Source organism: Corvus hawaiiensis, chromosome 10 (genome assembly GCF_020740725.1).
Source record: "Corvus hawaiiensis isolate bCorHaw1 chromosome 10, bCorHaw1.pri.cur, whole genome shotgun sequence".
Classification (NCBI taxonomy): Eukaryota; Metazoa; Chordata; class Aves; order Passeriformes; family Corvidae; genus Corvus; species Corvus hawaiiensis.
In genome coordinates this window covers 22,536,407-22,554,331 of record NC_063222.1, presented here as the reverse complement: position 1 = coordinate 22,554,331, position 17,925 = coordinate 22,536,407, and the positions used below count along the sequence as shown (strand labels likewise).

Sequence of the window (17,925 nt, the reverse complement as noted above, 5' to 3'; positions counted from 1 at the left end):
AGATATAAGAAAGAAGTTTTTTACAATGAGTGTGGTGAAGCAATGCCACAGGTTGCCCAAAGAGGTGGTAGATGCCCCATTCCTGGGAACATTCAAAGTCAGGTTGGCCAGGGCTCTGAGATGTCCCTGTTTCTTCCAGATGGGTTGAACTTGATGGCATTTAAAAGGTCCCTTCCAGTTTGAATTATTCTATCATTCCAGTATTTCTTTGTGAGGAGATGCAGTTTTAAGGATGTATTGATTTAAATGTTGAGAATAAGGCCTGCAACATCTCATACTGGAACTTGTCTACCCATGTCAGACACTTGCAAGGACACAAAGCAAAGCTGGATGCATCAGTGTTATCAGAGGGCAGTCAAGGACTGTATCCCTGTTGTACCTTTCACTTTGTCGCCATTGGTTCTGTCTTTCATCCAATTCTGCACATGCAACAGGCAGCCTTTCTGAACTCATTGCCTCCAGGCAGTTCCCTCCCAATTCCCTGGTGGAGGGATGACAGGGAAGTGGGATGTCACTCTCCACAAAATGTTTTCCACTAGAGCGACAGGTGATTCCTGGTATGGGAAAGTGACTCTCATGGGGGACATTGATGCTATTTTTTGTTGTGAACTCATGGGTGCAAAAAGAAAAAGACACTTGGACTGACAGGTGAGAGCTGCACAGTAACGGGGTAGGGAAACCAGAGAGGATCAGAACAAAGTCTCAGGCACATAGGTGGCAGGAGCCCCAAGGGTGTGTAGTAACACAAAGGGCAGACCTCTGTCTCAGACTTCTTTAGCTAAACCTGAGGTTTTGCTTTTTAAAAACATAGCACTTGCTCTTTCTTTGCTGAGGCTCAATGTAAAATAAGTTGGAAACCACCAATAACATAGAAGTGCTTTAACATGGGCTCCTCATTCAACATCTAAAGGGTACATCAGGTTGAATAATGCTTGTACTCCAGTGTTTGTTGTACAGGGCTGTTGTACAGCCTAACACTGCCCAGAGAGTGGCCAGCAAACCTTCACAGAACTCGTGCCAGAAAGGAGATATGCTGTGGTCTGGAGGGGTCATGTGTTCGATGGCAGAGAAGCAAACGAACAGAGTTTGTTTGGAGATCAGGCTCCTCAAAACAGCACACCTTGGAGTGATGTTGTGCAATTGTTGTGAACAATCGGTTCTAGTAATAAATGTTCCCACAGACCAAGGTGTTTGACTTTTTAATTTCATTTTCAAATGTTGTCACACTGCAGAATTAAAGGATCAGTGTGCAACAGTAACAGCAGAACTGAAGGCAGGATCAGTATGTCCTCATTTCATCCCAGTGAAATCTGTTAGGGAAAATAATGATGGGGTTTTGAAAGACACCTGGAGATGTTAATCACCCAAATGCCATCAACAGTGCTTGCAAATTACTTCTACATGCCTCAATTTGGATAAAGGGATTGTCAATACCTACTCAATTAAGCTGGGTCTCCCTGACAGTGCTATTGACCACAAGGGAAGTGAGTGTGCTACATAGATGATAAATGTGAAATAATTAACAAACAGTTGTACTTCAGTCAAGCTATTATATTTCCCCAGAGAGAAAGAAGTATGGGACCTTTTGTTATGGAAGTACTTTTTGAGTATGGTATCAGTGGGTTAGAAATTAGAAAAAGGAATAATTCTGCGAACCATCATGCTTATCTTTAAGGACATTAAAATAAAAATAGACTGTGCCTTACATCTGTAAGATGCATAGGACTACATTTTCAAATTATATTTTTTTTCTGAATAAGCCACTGTACTTGCAAGGACTAATTTGCATTAAATGAGTTAAATGAACAGATATCTGCTCGGATGGGAGAACATGCACCAAAAGGGACTGGGGAGTGGAGAGCACTGACATTTGTATACTGAGCCAATATTTCTCAGAGGAAGCCAAGTCTATAGCTGAGCAGAAACAAAATTAAAATCATGTTTTCAGGTGGCCAGTGCAGCTGCTACCTTTGATTTTGCCTCTGCCTTTGCCCTCTCTGCTGATTTCATAGCATTTCTTTATATGGCAAGACTTCTGATTTATACCATGTGACAGAGAGCCTAATTGGTTTTTCTGAAGTTTAAAGTGACTATTGGGCGGCAAGTTTAAAAGAGTAAATAAGGCCAGGTGGAACAAAGAAAGCTCCCTTGCAGTCTCTTGTCTCAGCTGTTCTATCTGCAGGGCAGTGGGAAGGAGCTTTTCCCAAAAGCAACTTGGCATGTCCTGGGGAGTCCAAGATCGAGCAGCTCAGGCAGGGCACAAGGTGGGCAGCAGCACCCATCAGGGACCAGAGCTTCCTGGGAAAGTGAGACTGCAGGAGGAGGAGTCAGTGCTGCATGGCAGAGAGAGTAGGAGGTTTGTTTGACCATGATTTGACTTGTCAGGGGTCTGAATCTCCTGTAATGAAAGCTGTCCTCTTGGGAGAGAAAGGTGTAACTTCAGCTGCTCGTTCAGGGAGTTGTGGAGCACTGCCTCAAAGACACCTGGGGGGAAGGTCTGTCAGGTGTTCTGGGGAGTGCTCAGTGGCTTAACACCACCACCTTTGCACTTCTTCAAGTTACAGTTTCACCATCCATGGCGAAAGGCTGACACTGTCACATCATCTCTCAGTGCTTTCCTAGACACCTCAGTAGTTTGATACCGGCAGAATCAAACTGGCATGGTCTAATATTGTCCTGAACTGTGATCTGATGGCCACTTGGGTAAATACTGCTCTCAGAACTTCTCCACACTCTGAATTTCTACAGTTCGTCTGGGCTGCCAGATGAGTGCAGCTATCAATGGATTTAGATTTCTGGAGTAGGAAAATTAAATATTTCTGGAGGGCATATCAAGGAATATGTATTAGAAGAATAAACAGTGATCAGAGGAAATTCATTAGCTTTTAAATGCAGGTGTTGAATCCAAATGTTTTGGTCAGCTCTCCTGTTTTCCAGTTTGTTCTGAAATGCTGCAGGAGAAGAGTGCAGAGAGGTTCTGCCTCCTGTACACAGCATAGAAGGGTTCAGGAGGTTTTGCATTATGAAGTAAAAAGAGCTCACAAAAGTGCATTCAAACACGTGTACTTACCAAAAAGCACTTACAGTGCAAAGACTCAGATGTGTGTTCACACAAAACATCCAAGGGAATACAAGACAGATTTCTGTGTGCCCTGGTTTATTTCTGTGGTATGTCTTAGGCTGTAGCTTGGCATCTGGAGCTGTTTAAGGAAAGATTGGATGTGGCACTTGGTACCATGGTCTGGTTGACAAAGTGGTGTTTGGTCATAGGTTGGACTCAAAGATCTCAGAGGTCTTTTCCAGCCTCATTGATTCTGTGGCCTCTGCTCATTTATTGCTGCCTGGTGTGTTTCTCTGATGGGTTTTGTCTGATGCATCTGTCCACACAATCCTAAGCATCCATAATGGGGTTATCTTGGTGAAAAGAGAAAATGCCTATTTAAATGTTTACTGAAACATAATATTTGGGGGAAGGGTTAATTTCATCTGGGATAACCCTTATATCATCTAAGGATGCAATGCATTTTATAGTCTAAAATTAAAGATGTATTATATGAATGCTACAGGAAATTAGATATACCTGAAGGGAGTTGGTTGCCCTGTATAAATAAGGTTGCATTAACTATGCATGAAAAACCACAACCAATTAGCAATAATTGGATATCTGTGTTCTTCATGCATGTAGTAGGAAGAAACAGCAATTTTGAGGTGTTAGGAGAGAGACTGGGAATGACAAACTTACTTCTAATTGTGACTCAATATGTGTCAACTGTGAAGCCATTGCATGTCCCTCAGACAGTGCAAGTCACCATCCTCCCTGCTTTATCCATCTCTCCATCTACAGGGTAATCGAGTACTGTGATTTTTTGGGTTTTTCCTCTCTCCACAAATAATGATTTGAATTTCAAAAGGTTTTGCTTTGAAACTGCTATCACTCTCTTTGTTTTCGCTTTTTTGCATATGTTCCATAATTTTGCTGGCAGGGAAATGCATATGCAGCAAGTTTTAACTAATTAGAGAATATTAATAGAGGATGAATTTCAAATTCATATGTATGGCATTTCACACAATCTATTCTAAGTCATATGCTCTCCTCTCATGAGCTAATAATGTACTGTGTAATTTATGAGGTATGTCAAATGGGCTACCTCACAGATTTTGAATATCAGCTCATAAATTGTGAATGATCATATTCACAAATATTATTTCTAGAAATTAATTAAAATTAATAATAGATCTGTATACTAATTGTTGACCTCTGGTGGCAAAGACTATGTATATGGAAGAGGAAACCATTTTTCACAATGATTTTCTGCACAATTGCTCTGGTAGACAATCTGACTATGGACTGGAATATCAAGGCTTAAATTAGGTATTGAATAACAAGCACTGGGAAGGTAGGAAACTGCATTGTTTGTTATGCACTGTGCTGACAAGCATCCCACTTCCATGAATTTAGTTCCAGAAGTCAACTGCATTGAAGAAACACTAAATTTTCCATGGAAACATAACTGCTTTCTGGAAGACAGTAGCAGAACAGCTCCATGCTACTTAAACAAATGCAGAAATTCACATATGAATGACTGCACATGGTCTTCCATCTAAGTGTATCAATATAGGACTATGTAAACCCTTGAGGTTTTTGAAAATTCTAGCCTTGACCAAACCCCCCCCAAGATTAAAGGTATATGTGTATATATTTTCCATCTGCAAACTTAGATATCCTTTAAAGATTCGTCTTATAAATCAGAAAACAACTTTCTTCAGGAAATTGGTTTGCTGCTTTACTAGAATTGTGGAGGCGGCCTTGCCAGGAGGAGCCCTCTTTTTCAGTTCAGTGCAAGTCATGCCATTTGCATCATGAGAAATTATTCCCTTGGCTAAGAATTACCTCTGTGATATGAATCAGCTGGGCTTTTATAACTTTGTTTATATCAAGCACATGATGTGATTGAAACACTGAACTAGACTCTTCTTGCCTGAGACTTCTTATCATTAAAGAGGTTAAATGCATGGGTAACAGAAAGCACGTTTGCAGATTCTTCGAGGTGACTCCTGTCTGTCCATGCATTGTTCCCTTTATCTCTAAAATGGGGGAAATAGATATTGTGCTGTTTCAAAGGAGTGGGAGCAATGGCTCTGAATTTGTGAGTTATTTGGAGATGTTTTTGTGACAGGAGGTTGCCCTTTGTTACAAAGTTCTGCAGATTTCGTTTCTTTTTCCCTTCACACTCAGGGTAGTGACTGGCAAAGGTTTCCAGGCTCAGGTCTGCTTCTCTCTTAATTTCTCTATGTATCTTCCTTTGAGCAATCTTTGACAGCTTTTTCCCCTTTAGCTGCTCATTTTCTGACACTAAGATATGTCTAGGCAGGGGATTTGTGTACTCTGTGTGGTCTGTAAGCTTCACCTATGCTTGAACATCTTTCCTTACGAGTTCTGTTTTGTTCAGTGTAAATCCACCCCTAATTACCCTTGTGTCAGCAGTGGCTTTCTACTGGCTTAAGGAACGCATGTGAGTTTCCCTAACAACTTGCAGTGCAGGTTTCAGGAGACAACAGTAGTTGATATAATCTTCAAAAAGAGATGAAAAAGGGCAAGAAGGGAATGAAGGGTTCCTGTGTGTTTCGTGTCACTCAGGCCTCGATCCATCTGTAGCCACTCTGCAAAATGGTGGCATGGGAAGATTAAAGCAGCTAAAGCACTTCCATGAAAGAGAAACAGATCCTGAATTGAGCAGGAGAATTTTTGCACTGGGGAGGTGTGATTGTAAGGGGAAAACGATGGGCTCTGAAGGCATGCCATAGACATTATAACCTGGATGCAAAGTACCAAAGAGAGCAAAAATATTCACCTGTCCTGGTGTTTTAGTCTCTCTGTTCTGTAAGGAGAATTCATTGTTCCTCTGGACCTGAAAGGAGTTCTTAGCACACCTATTTTTGTTGAACTGGTCTCTAATAATATTTACTGATCACAGATTTCCATGATAATGGCCATTAGCATCTTCCAGTAACAGCAAAAAAGTCTTTGGTATTTTTCAGAATTAACCAGATGATGTACTTTGGCTTGTCTGTTATTATAAATATATGGATTGGCTACCCAGCTATTTGGTTTTAGGGTTTTGTTAAGGATTATTTAGGTCAGCTGCAAAGTGCACTTTGTTAATTTTAGACACTGAACATGTAGCTCAGTATTTTTTCCTTTATTTGGTTGCAAAACAAACAGGGCTTTTTGTTTGTTTATTTTGTCTTTTTTCTTTTTCTTTTCTTTTTTTTTTTAACAGAAAAGCCCTGGGGACCCAGGGAACAAATACATCATATATTTTTTCTAGTCATGCATAGTTTTATTATGTTTATAATTTGTTAGTCATTCTGTTTCTTACCAGAAGTAGCTGTTGTTTCAGGATTACACAAAATCTGTTGGGGATAGAGAAATGAGATATTTACAGGAGCAGACATCTTTCTACAGTTTCTTTACCGGATTAAAGAAGAAAAATGGTGGAATGAAAAGGAAAATGAAAAGAAATGCTTATTTGTTCTTGAGATAATATGGTAACACTATTCTGTTATGTGTATTTATTTCCAATCTTTATGACTCAAAAAATATATTATTGAATATAATAAAACTCTGGTACACCAAAACCAAGAGGTAATAAAACCCCACATTTTTCTAATTTAATGTATTTGACAAATTACCTCAAAGACAAAAAAATGGTTCTTTTATTGTTTTTTTTTTTTTTCCAATGCAGAAAGAACCCATAACCTTATCAGATTACAACTCCTTAGCATTGCAAACTTTGTTTATAATTAAAATAGTCTGTGTATCACTTGGGTTTTTAGGTTCAGAATACAATTCAACCTGTTTTCTGTTACACCATGGAGAAACACAGACAAAGACTTTATTTTTCAAGACTTTATAACTGAATTCATATGAGGCTTTACCTGGTGTCCTGCCCATTTCTACTGGTGCACTTATCTGATTTTACTGTGTTTGGTGTAGTTTGTTCTATAGTATTTCAATTGGAAAATATCAGTGAAAACATTAGTCCCATCATAGCTAGGAAGAGTTCATTCACTTCCTAACAAATGATTTCTCAAGGTTAAGTTTAAAGAAATTAACTGCAATTAACGTGGGCAGACTAAAGGAAAAAAAAATAAAAATCCCACAACAGCAATTAAAACTCCTTTTAGTGAGATTTTTATGTGAAACCTCCATTATCTGCAAAGAATCTCTATCAATTCTGTCCTTGTCCTCCATTTTTTGTTCAGAAAAAAAAACAAACCAACAAACAAAAAAGAAGTTAACTTTAAGCTCACAAATTATTTTAAAAAATTTTCCATTAAATTAAAAAACACTTGGGACCTAAAGGGACACACATTAGATGTGATAAAATACTGCAGGACACCCCTTACATAGAACTGTGACAATAACACCAGTGTAGAAAATGCAGTCACCACTGAAACGGCTGGAATTTGGTGGTTGTTGTTTGCACACAGAGGATTAAAAAAGAGCTGGCAAAATTTCAGTACCCCAGAGAGGCTTGTGCATTCTGACATGGGTTTGCACAAAGTTTGGCGTATATTAAATCTGATCTATCAGATGCCTCAATGAATCAAGAAAACAGGTTTCTAACCAAAATAGAGATGTAAGAGCATCTAAAAATGTCCCTATTGAACGAGCTGTCGAACTGAAAAATCAAAATCAGATCAAGTCAATCAGCAGGTTAGCTTTTTAATTAAAAAGCTTTCTTTAGTGGTTTCATATGTATCTTGCTAATTTGTCCAGTTTTGGTGTTTTTCTCCTGTGTGCTGGCTATTAGGCTGCACAAATTGAAAGACTTTTCTGCCTATGCAGGTCACATGCAGGGTAATGGTCAAAATACATCTTTTGACTTGTCCACTATCTTGGGATGTTCAAAGCAGCTATTCATACCAAGGTAATTGGCAGAACCATATTTCTTCACAGCCCTCAGATTTGTGCATGTCTTATCAATAAAAAGTAAGTGGTGGGAAAAAAAATTCAAAATAACAGCTTTAAACCTGGCTGAATGAAGTATCAGTTGCCTAAAATAGACATCTTCCTAGTGCGACCTGGGAAAAAACACAATAATAATGAAAACCTCTAAAAATAGCTCTTATCTGAGCTGTTTAGACACAGGCAGCACTCATGACATTGTTCATAGAGAATTGTGTGACTGCAGTCACTTCACATCTTAATACAATAGTCCTTGATCCTCTGTTTCTCCTAAAGTGTGTGACAGTCTACCTTGCAGTGCACTTGCTGGAGAGGAGAAAAGAAAAGGATGAACTAGGCACACCAGTGGATGCTTCCTCTCTTTCTGGTATGATTATATCTCAGCCCGTGACTCCAGAAGAAAGAAGATGAGAAGGGCAGTGTAGATGAGGAGTACTGCAATGTACAATCATTTGACTTCATGTTTTTGTTCCCTTGGGTTACCAAACCTCTCTTGAAGAGTTAGATTTGAAGAAAATTGAAAGAACTATCATTTCTTTGTCCTACCCTGTTGCCTGTTGGATGACTTCTTAGTTTGGTTAAGTTCCTGGAAGCTAAAAGTCACTTAGACAGACAATTTCTGTCAAGGACATGCTTAATCAGCTGCACTCAGGTAGGAGGTAACAGCAGCTCTCTCTTGGGCTTTGTAGTAAGTCTTCGTGTAGATAAGCAACACGGTGCACTGGCAGCTTAAAAGTGTCTCTTGCGTTTGAAGCAAACTCCATGGACTCTAAGCTGTGTTCAGAGTTACTTTGATAAATGCATACCTTACATTTTCTCAGCCAGAGAAAAGTTTTTAAAACTGGTAGACCACCTTCTCCAAGCCAGTGAAAGTTTCATGTCATTTGCCTCTTCTATTTCCCTTTTTTTCCACATCCAAGCTAAAAGAATAAAGCCTATTATACTTCAAGAAATGTATTTTGATTCCTTTTATGCTGTCTTCTTTAAATATGATGTTATATGACAGTATTATTGCAAATCTGAGTGATTCTCTTCCCTTTGAAGCTCAGACCTATTCTTCATTTTAATGTGTCTACCAGCTTCACGTGGCCCGCTCTGCAAGGTTCCTGTGAAGATGCAGTGCATCTGCTTTTGTGAACTCTGTCATCTTCTCAAATGCAGAGCTGAATTCAACTTTGATATGAGAAAGGCTTAGAGAAAAATTACTCTCTGCCACTGGAAATCCTTATAGTTTTTGTTAGTATCCTATTTATAGCCTGCTCTTTAGTGTTGCTGCATTCTGCTTGACTCTTGAGTGTTCCTCCAAGATGCAGTGAATGCCTTTGAACAGCGCTCGCACTTAACAAATTACGTGTCTTCACACACATATCTGGGTAATGTCAACAGTGGAATCTTATTCTTTTTCCTTCTGCTTTGACTAGGAAATATCACAAGATCATTACTTTATAACTTTGGTTATAGATCATATTTGAGACACAAACTTCTGTGGGCTCTTCAGTGTGGTAAACCTGTATCCAACAGCCAGGATTTATTTCATGATTTGATTATTTTGCTTTCAGAGATTCCTGTCACAGGGGAAAGATTGATCATCTAGTGGGACATCCATCAACAAGAGGATATTTATCTATACAAAGAACTGTTCCAGAATATCTCTTTCTTTGTCCAAATTAACTGTACTTATGAATGGTCTTATTCCTGTAATATTCCTTAATCCAAAGTGTTTTCTGCTGTAATCAAGTCATGAGCAATAATACAGGCGAACAAATTTCTTGAAATTTGTTGAATAAGGTTGATTGGCTACAAATGCCTATGGTAAAATGATTTTGAGAGTATTAAAATACCTGCCTTTCTCTGTACAAAAACTTTTGCTGTATGAGTTTATACCAGCATGAAGATTTGGCCCATGCATTGAAGGCAACGTTTGACTTTCCTTTCCTTATGTATAATTCATATATCTAGTCTTTGATATTAACTGGCTAGTGGTTTGTTGGGTTTTTTTTTTTATTTCTCACAAGATATGGATTTTAAGCTTTGCAGATATTTTTGAGAATTTATCTTTTAGATTCATATTTACAAAATGAAGCTCACAGAAACTGCCATGATAAGGAAATAACTCGTATGTGAAAACACTTGAACTTCCTTTTTCTGCTAACATAGTATTTGAATTGATTACATAGTGTTTATTAGCCAGTAACTGCTATCATTTGCATATTGGCAATAAGTCAGTATCTGAAATTCAGGGTTTAGACTTTTTTGTCAGGTGGACCTTTGACTGTGGTGCCTCATGGATGCTGTATTTTGGTGCAGTGATTTGAAGTGTTTGTACCAGCTGCCAACATCAGGTTTACACTGAATTATGCTGATTTTGCTCTTGTAAAACTCCCTATCCGATATGCATCCTTGAGCCCTGATGATTTTTATTTTTTAGTCAAAAAATGCAGCATTTACTTTGTTTAGTCTACAAGACTTTCTTTCCTCATTGGAAGAAAAGGTTGACTTTTTTCCTATCAGCGTTTTAACTAATCATCACAATTGATCCTGAATATTCTTTTGATATGTTTGCTTTAATAAGAAGGCTTGTATGCTAATATTTGCAATTGACAGCAGGTAGTTATTCCTGATCAGTGGTACTGATAGATCCTCTTAGGAAAGTTCTAACTGTATCAGACTGGCTCTGTAGAGCAACCAAAATGTGCCTAAAACCATATTCTAGCAGAGGAGGCAGGATAGGAAATAGCAATAAAAAGCATCATGATTTGTACCTCTTGTTAATATTGCAGATATCATGTCCTGGCCTTCTGACTTGTGCAGCAACTTTCTGTTCTTTTGAAGAGTTCTGCTCAAACGTTTTCTACCACCAAGAGACTAACCCACTGACTTCAAACCCCCTACTTCCTTGAATACTGAAATCCAGGCAGGGTTTTGAAGGAATTGGAAACCTTTTATTTCCTCAAACTTGCATGAACTCTTAAATTGTAGTTAGCATCAGTTTAACAGCCAAACCCGAATTTTTGTCAAGCATTGCAGGATGTAGATGCAGATGCACTGATGCTGGTTTAGCACTTAGAGATGTTTCTTAGTTAGTGGTACCTGTCAGCACTGGACCCAAGCAGTGGGGTTGGCAGCTGGCAATTTCAATGGTTTGGATTTTGCTACAGGTTATTTGAGGCTGTGTGTAAGAAGGGATCTGATCCTTCAGTGTTTGTGTTCATTGCTCTGGTGTTGCTGGGGAAAGAAAAAGCTTATAGTAATGTTATTTTTATTATAGCTTAACTTAGTTTGGCTTCCTGAGATATGCAGTTGATACAGCTTGTTAGATAGTATAAGAGTCAAAATATGTATAAATTCCTTTGTCTATCACCTTTTAATGAGTTATTTATTACACTTTTCATCATGTAGGGATTTCAAGCTTGATTTCATTTATGGCAAGCTGTTATGATATACACATGGAACTCGATATTTTATGCTTTCAGAAACTGATGAAAACTAAATAAGTTCATAAAAATGACTGTGCTTTTTTAGTCTTTGAACCTTTTAAATGCAGCTTGAGATCCTACAAAAAGAATTGAAGGATACAGTTCTGAACCATTTGGTTCATGTTCTTCTGTAAACAACTGTGCCTTTTAAAGCACAAAAATAATTTTTAAAAAAAGCAAAAAAGCAAAATTTAACTCCATAAGAAACATCTGGTAAAAGTCTTTGTAGTCATTGTAGGTTTTCTGTAGAAGGAATCCATAAGAAATATATACAATAATATTAAAAAATGATGCTACAAAGAGCATCTTTGTAGAAATTTTTTGTCATGAAGTGGAGGTACACATTTATAGCTTCATTTTTTTTTTTTTTTCATGTGTAGTAAATACTTCCTGTTCTTGGACTATTTAGAGTTCAAAAATTTGTGCTATTTTTTCTTTCTCTTTTTTTTTAATTTTTTTTTTTTCTAAGCTATGGATGTCTAGAATTCAGTAGTTATAACAAGTGTTAGAGAGTAAGTTTCACATGCAAATAATGGCCTTTTCAGTGATAAGTGGTTCAATTGCCAGTGTAAAAATAGACACTTCCTCATACCTTTGTGCCATGCCATTTATTATTCTATATTAGCATCTTTGAAGTGCTATTTAATGCTCTTCAGTGCTGTGTGTGTGGCTCAGTAGCACAATGAGCCAGCTCAGCCTGACAGACCTTGCTGTCCTTTCAGCTGAAAAGCCAAGGCTTGGTGCAATATCCCTGAAAGAAGCAATCAGTGGATTTACAGAACAACACAGTGCACTAACTTTTACTGCCTGTCCCCAAAACATAATATTAAATTATGTGCTAAAAGGATATTAGGGGCACGGTCTTTGGAAGAATCCAACTTGCAACCCATCTGAATTAGCATATAGATGAGCTGGAGTCTCAGATGAAGCACAGCCTAGATGAGTTTTCCAGCATTATGCTGCTTTGTACATTATCTCTGTCAAAATACAGTTTGTGGATAGAGCCTTACACACACACACACACACACATTTTTGGAGATGTTGCATGGGCAGTAAGAAAAACAGCAACAGACACAAGGGACAGCATTCACCTCTGTTTCCATGCCTCCTGCGCCTCATCAAAACAGACCTGATTCATGTGTATGCAGCCCTGCATCATACAAAATGCTTTCCCAGTAAGACAAATCTGTAAGCCTAAACTCCTCTTGTTGTCCCCTGGAACAGTATTTAACCATTCCTAGCACAGAAACTGTTAAGCACGAAATAATTTTGAAAACTTTGTTAGAATTGCAAGTGTCCTCAGTCACATGACTTCTACATGTTCAGCCAGGACATTATTCCTTATACCAGTAACCCAGGGCCTGGGTATGACCTGGAAAATATTGTATAAGCCCCTTCCAGTTAAATATAAGTGAAACCTAAAGACTTATCTATGAAAACAGTAATGTTTGCAGAATAAAAATAAATAGCACATTTAGAAATTAGGCCTTGCATTACTGACAGAACCTAGAAATGGGGTTGTTGGGCTACACAACAACAATTGTCCTTTGGAGATCTTAAGCCTGAATTGTACCTGGCAAAGAATGTAAATAATGACATATGGCCCCTTTACTTGTTGCAAGTTGCTGCCAGTCTTGCTTGTGCATTTTGAGAAGTTAAGGAGAAATGTTTATATCTCTATGAATATTTGATGTAATAGTAAAACAGTGGGGCAAAGATGGCTCTTCAGTGTAACTGGCGCCAGTTGAAAGAGTTCCTCCTCTAATGAAGCATTTGTTTCCCAATTTATTTTGTAGCTACAAAGAACAGAACATTTTGTACTCCAGTGGGATCATTATTCAATGAAAATTGAATATAGGAATGGGGCTTTTGCAGAAAGGCCTTCTCCCACCTGGCTGTTGCATGTTCTCTTGCAGGCCAGGTATTAAACAAAAATTCCTCCCCACATGGAATATTGAGGCTGGGTGCTACCAGGAGAGAATAATTATTTTTCTGAGCACTGTTGGCAGGAAGAAAACTTTTATTACTAGCTTCACATCATCACAATAGGAGTTTAAAAAGAATTATTAAGTAACTGATGGCAGTGTAATGAATTATTAATACAAGCAGTTTATAAAAATGAATGTTTACTTATATTTGAAGTTCTCCTCTTTGTGAATGTGGGTAAATAAGAAAATATCTGTGTTGAATCAAGACTAAGCCTGGGGGATCTGCTAAGGTCTTAGTGCAGACCACTTGGGTTGTTTGCAAGAGTCTTACTGAATTCAGAACTTAGACTGTGTTGGTAGAGGAAAATCCATTTTCCTGCAATTACTTTACTTTGTTTACACCAGGGAGGTAAATATAACTTTGGAACCATCATTTGCATCCTTGCAACATACATTAGCAGGTAAAGAAAAACTAGTGCTTTCCACCTTTTGTTTTTACTTAAAATTATAAACAAAAGAACAAGAAATTGAAAAAGTCAACATTTTTTCTTTTTTGCATTATTTAAAAAATATTTATTTATCACACCTTTCATCAAGGATTTAAAATGTGGCTGTGAATGGATTCATGTCAATGAAGCTGCATTTTCCTACTATGTATTTCTCCACAGAGAGTCTAGCTGACTCAAAAAAATGACAGTACCTCATAACAGTTGTAGCAGCATAACATTCAAAATATAATTAAAAAGCCTATAGCTTTCCTTATATCATACTGCAAGGCTTGTAAGGAGCAAGGTAAAGGTCAAAGAGGGTCCCAAGAAAGACTGTTTGAGCCTCCTTATTGCTAGTCAGGTTTCAACTGTGCAGGACTTGTCACCTTCCTGGCGGATATTTGGACATCTGCCCAAGAAAGGTGGGATACCTGGGTGGGAGTTACCATTGGAGGGGAATTACCATTTCTTTGAGACACACATCAGGTTTTGTAAATCACTGAGGCTGTTGATGGAATGAAAACAATGGGCATTCTTACCCTGTGTTTTGCTTTTTAAAATAGTCTGCTTTTGTCCTTGATCCTTGAGGTGTTTAAGTGACTAACAAGTAGGTCAGAGCAATATGTATCACTTACTTGTAAACTTACTTTGATGTGGAGTGGTGCAAGTAGAAGTAGAATGAAGGTGAGAAAACAGGTGTTACCCATACAAGTGGACAAAGGGGAAACCAGTCTTGTATGTCTACCTAAAACAACAAATCTTGAAAGGATTTGAGTTATGGTAATTTTCAGCTGTTTGTGTTTGGGTTTTTTTTCCAGAAGCACGTAGCTGAATTCTGTGTATGTAGAAAATATGTCTCTGATTAAATAAATTCTCTTAAAAATATTGGGTGGTATGAGGACAAAAATAGGAGAAATTTGCAGAAATGTGTTTAATGTATTGATGGTGGGTCAATGAGATGCTGCTCTGACCAGTGCCCCAGACAGTCACTGCACCAACATATTTTCTCTGAATTTTATCAGGGAGGCTTTTGTGCACTTTTCCATATATAGTTTGCCCTGTGGATATGAGAAGGTGTTTCTTCCACAAGAAACAATAGCAACCAGAAGTGGAAATTACTGCCAGCTCATCAGATGCAATCGAATAATAATGAAAGCTAATGCAAGACAACATTCAAGGTTATTTTTAAATCTTTGTAAAGGTCAATGTATTCAATGGTATTCAATTCCAACTGCTGAAAAGAGTTGCTGTGTTTAAATATGATGCCCCTGTTGTTTAGGAAATAAAAGATCCTTACTAGGAAGGGTGAACAGGACAAAGTCGTATCTATGTCTTTTTATAGCTTAATTTAGGAAAACAATTTCAGAAGTATTATTTTGATGATTAGTTTCAGTCTCCAGAACCTGTGTACTTTTCCTCTATCTCAAGCTGCAAAGTTCATTAGTAGAGAAAGAGCAAGGTGCGTCCTTTGTGGACCTTTTCTACCCTGGATAGCTGAAGAAAGTAAAACCTGTCTCGTGACCCTGACTGGTGGAACCTCTGGAAGTTCTGGAGATGTCATTAGGTAATCATTTGGCCACTGTAAAAATATCACCATGTAAGTGTTGTAATGTTTATGCTCTTTTGTATTAATGACTTCTGCCCTCCTTTTGTTATTGTGCTTATAGCAGGAGAAAAGGACCCAAACTCTCAGAAATGGAGAAATAAGGAATAAAAGGAGGGGAAAAACAAAGAGACCAAAACACAATAGTGGAGGTACTGACTTTAGCTAGCTAGACGTGTCTACATCACCTCCATTATGTTGCTAATTGTTGAAGAATATGAGAAGTTTGCTTCACAATATCAAATTAAAAATACTGCCAGGGTGTTTCAGAGAGGGAAAATGCTGGCAAGGAGCCTTGTGCAAATGCAGAGTCCCTTCCCTGTAAGCAGGAGGCCAGTGTCTCTCAGCATCTGTATCGAAGGCAGGAACCGTAGTACAGCACAGAAAATGAGATACTTGCTGGCTAGGTGATCATACAGCCAAAAAACAGCAAGGGAGAGGAAGGCGCAGGAGTATAGATACGGGAACCCACAGCCTTTAATTTTAGAAATATTTATTCCCAAGTTAATGATTTATTTTTATTTTTTAAATTAAGGTAATATTGGAGCCATGATGCCTATGATTGATGAGATAGAATTATTATCCTGGAGAGAATCTCAAACTTTTCTCCTATTCAGATGTTCATATTCTCTGTCAATACATGTTGCAACTCATGCAGCATTTCATGTTGCTTACTTGCAACTCCATTTGAAAGCTAAGAAAAATCATGACAAATGTAACTTAACCTTAAACTCAGAGCAGATAATTCACAGGTATTATAAGTTTAAATAAACTCCCTTTGAATAGAAAAAATATTTTTACATAAAGATTTAATACGTCTTTGTAATATAACACAGGCAAAGATTTTTAATAAATAATTCCTGGAGACAGCTTTGCATAAATATTTACCAGACTTTTTTTCCAATGATAGATAGGCACTGAAACACTTTTGAAGTTGTGGACCTTAAGACCATCTAAGAAGGTCTGTTCATACAAATGCTGCTCTCTAGCATTCGAATAAACCACCTGGATAAAGGCTAAAGGCAGAGATAGAGACCATTCAAGGACAGCTGACAGCTGGATAGCAATGGCCTTATCAAGACTGTCATTTTTTCCCAGCCCTATTGATGGAATTGTTTAGAGTTCAGATTGAAGGGAAAGAAGAACTAAAGGAAGAGGGTTCAGAAACAATTGGCAGAAACAGCAAGCCGAGGAGACCACTCAGGGAAGAGTTTTACTTCAGTGATGTCTGCTAATTTGTTCATTGGGCAGTGCTGTGCCTTCCTTTAATTGTGTGGGTTTGGTGAAGAAAGACTTCTTCTGTTGTTTTTTTAATTTATTACTGACAGCTATTAAAACTTCAGATTAATGTGGAGGTGTGCCGGTTCAGCAGTAATGCACAGCTACCAGAGCTGCATTTGCTTTAGGAGGTTTAGAGTCATATTAATGGCTGTCTGTGGAAACTAAAGCTGGAAGAGATGCTGAGTGTGCCACCTTCTGCCATGTAGAGCTGAAGTGGAGAAAAGAGTGCTAGAGACTCTTTGAAAGCTGATGTGATTTCTTTGGTTGCAACAATATTATCACCAATTAACTCGGGTCCAAAGAGAATTTGTACAGCATTTTTTATGTATTCCTCTGCAGGTTTCTTCCCGTATCAAGTACAGCAGTGTAAAAGAACAGCATCATATCCTTAGAACCTACCAGTAAAGAGAAAATGTTTACAGCTTGTCTCTGAACAGCACTGCATGGATGATGAAGCACTTCTGAAAGGATATCTGTGAAGGAAATAAACCCATTAATTGAACAGAATTATTGCACACCAAAGCTACATGTTTGAGAGGTCTCTACAGTATTCAAATAACTATTGAACCATTTGGCACATCCCTAATAAAAACCTTTATCCATTAGCCCCATTGGTGCATGCTTAGGCAAATTAACTCTTTTATATGTAGATCTAAAGAAAATGGTGTGTTATAATTAAATGATTCTTTTGGGGGCAGTAAACCTCTCTTCAAACAGCTTGAATATTAGTGCAGTCGTTTTTCTTTCAGCCCTACTGATCACAGCAAATTTAGCTTGCACAGCCAGAGTCAGGGTGCATGTTACAGGACATTCTAGCAATGGCGATGAACAAATCCCATAAGAGCTGGTGTTTGGCTTATAAGAGGATTTTATCTGAAGTTAATGTAAATTTATCTGGATTCTTGCTGTTCATGAAATTGTGTTGCTGTTTAAGATGTCTGGTACTTGAGACATGGGGAGGTCAGAGCCCACCCCATAGAAGTCCACTGTATGACTGACTTTGGATTTGAATGGAAGATCTAGAGAGCAAATGGCAGCTGCAGTCATCACATTTAAAAACAGAATCCCCGCTCTTCCAGGTCACTCAAGTTGTTCTCCCCAGTTTCCAAATCATTTGGAACTTATTTGACTTAGGTGACACTTTGAACATTCCTTCTGATGGTTGGAAAAGGCACCA

General features: G+C 38.1%; 1 long non-coding RNA gene across 5 annotated transcripts in view; it reads left to right on the top strand.

Annotated features, from left to right (window-relative positions):
• The window catches only part of LOC125330870, a 121,866-nt gene that overhangs the window by 23,085 nt on the left and 80,856 nt on the right, over positions 1-17,925 (top strand). The window lies entirely within an intron of this gene.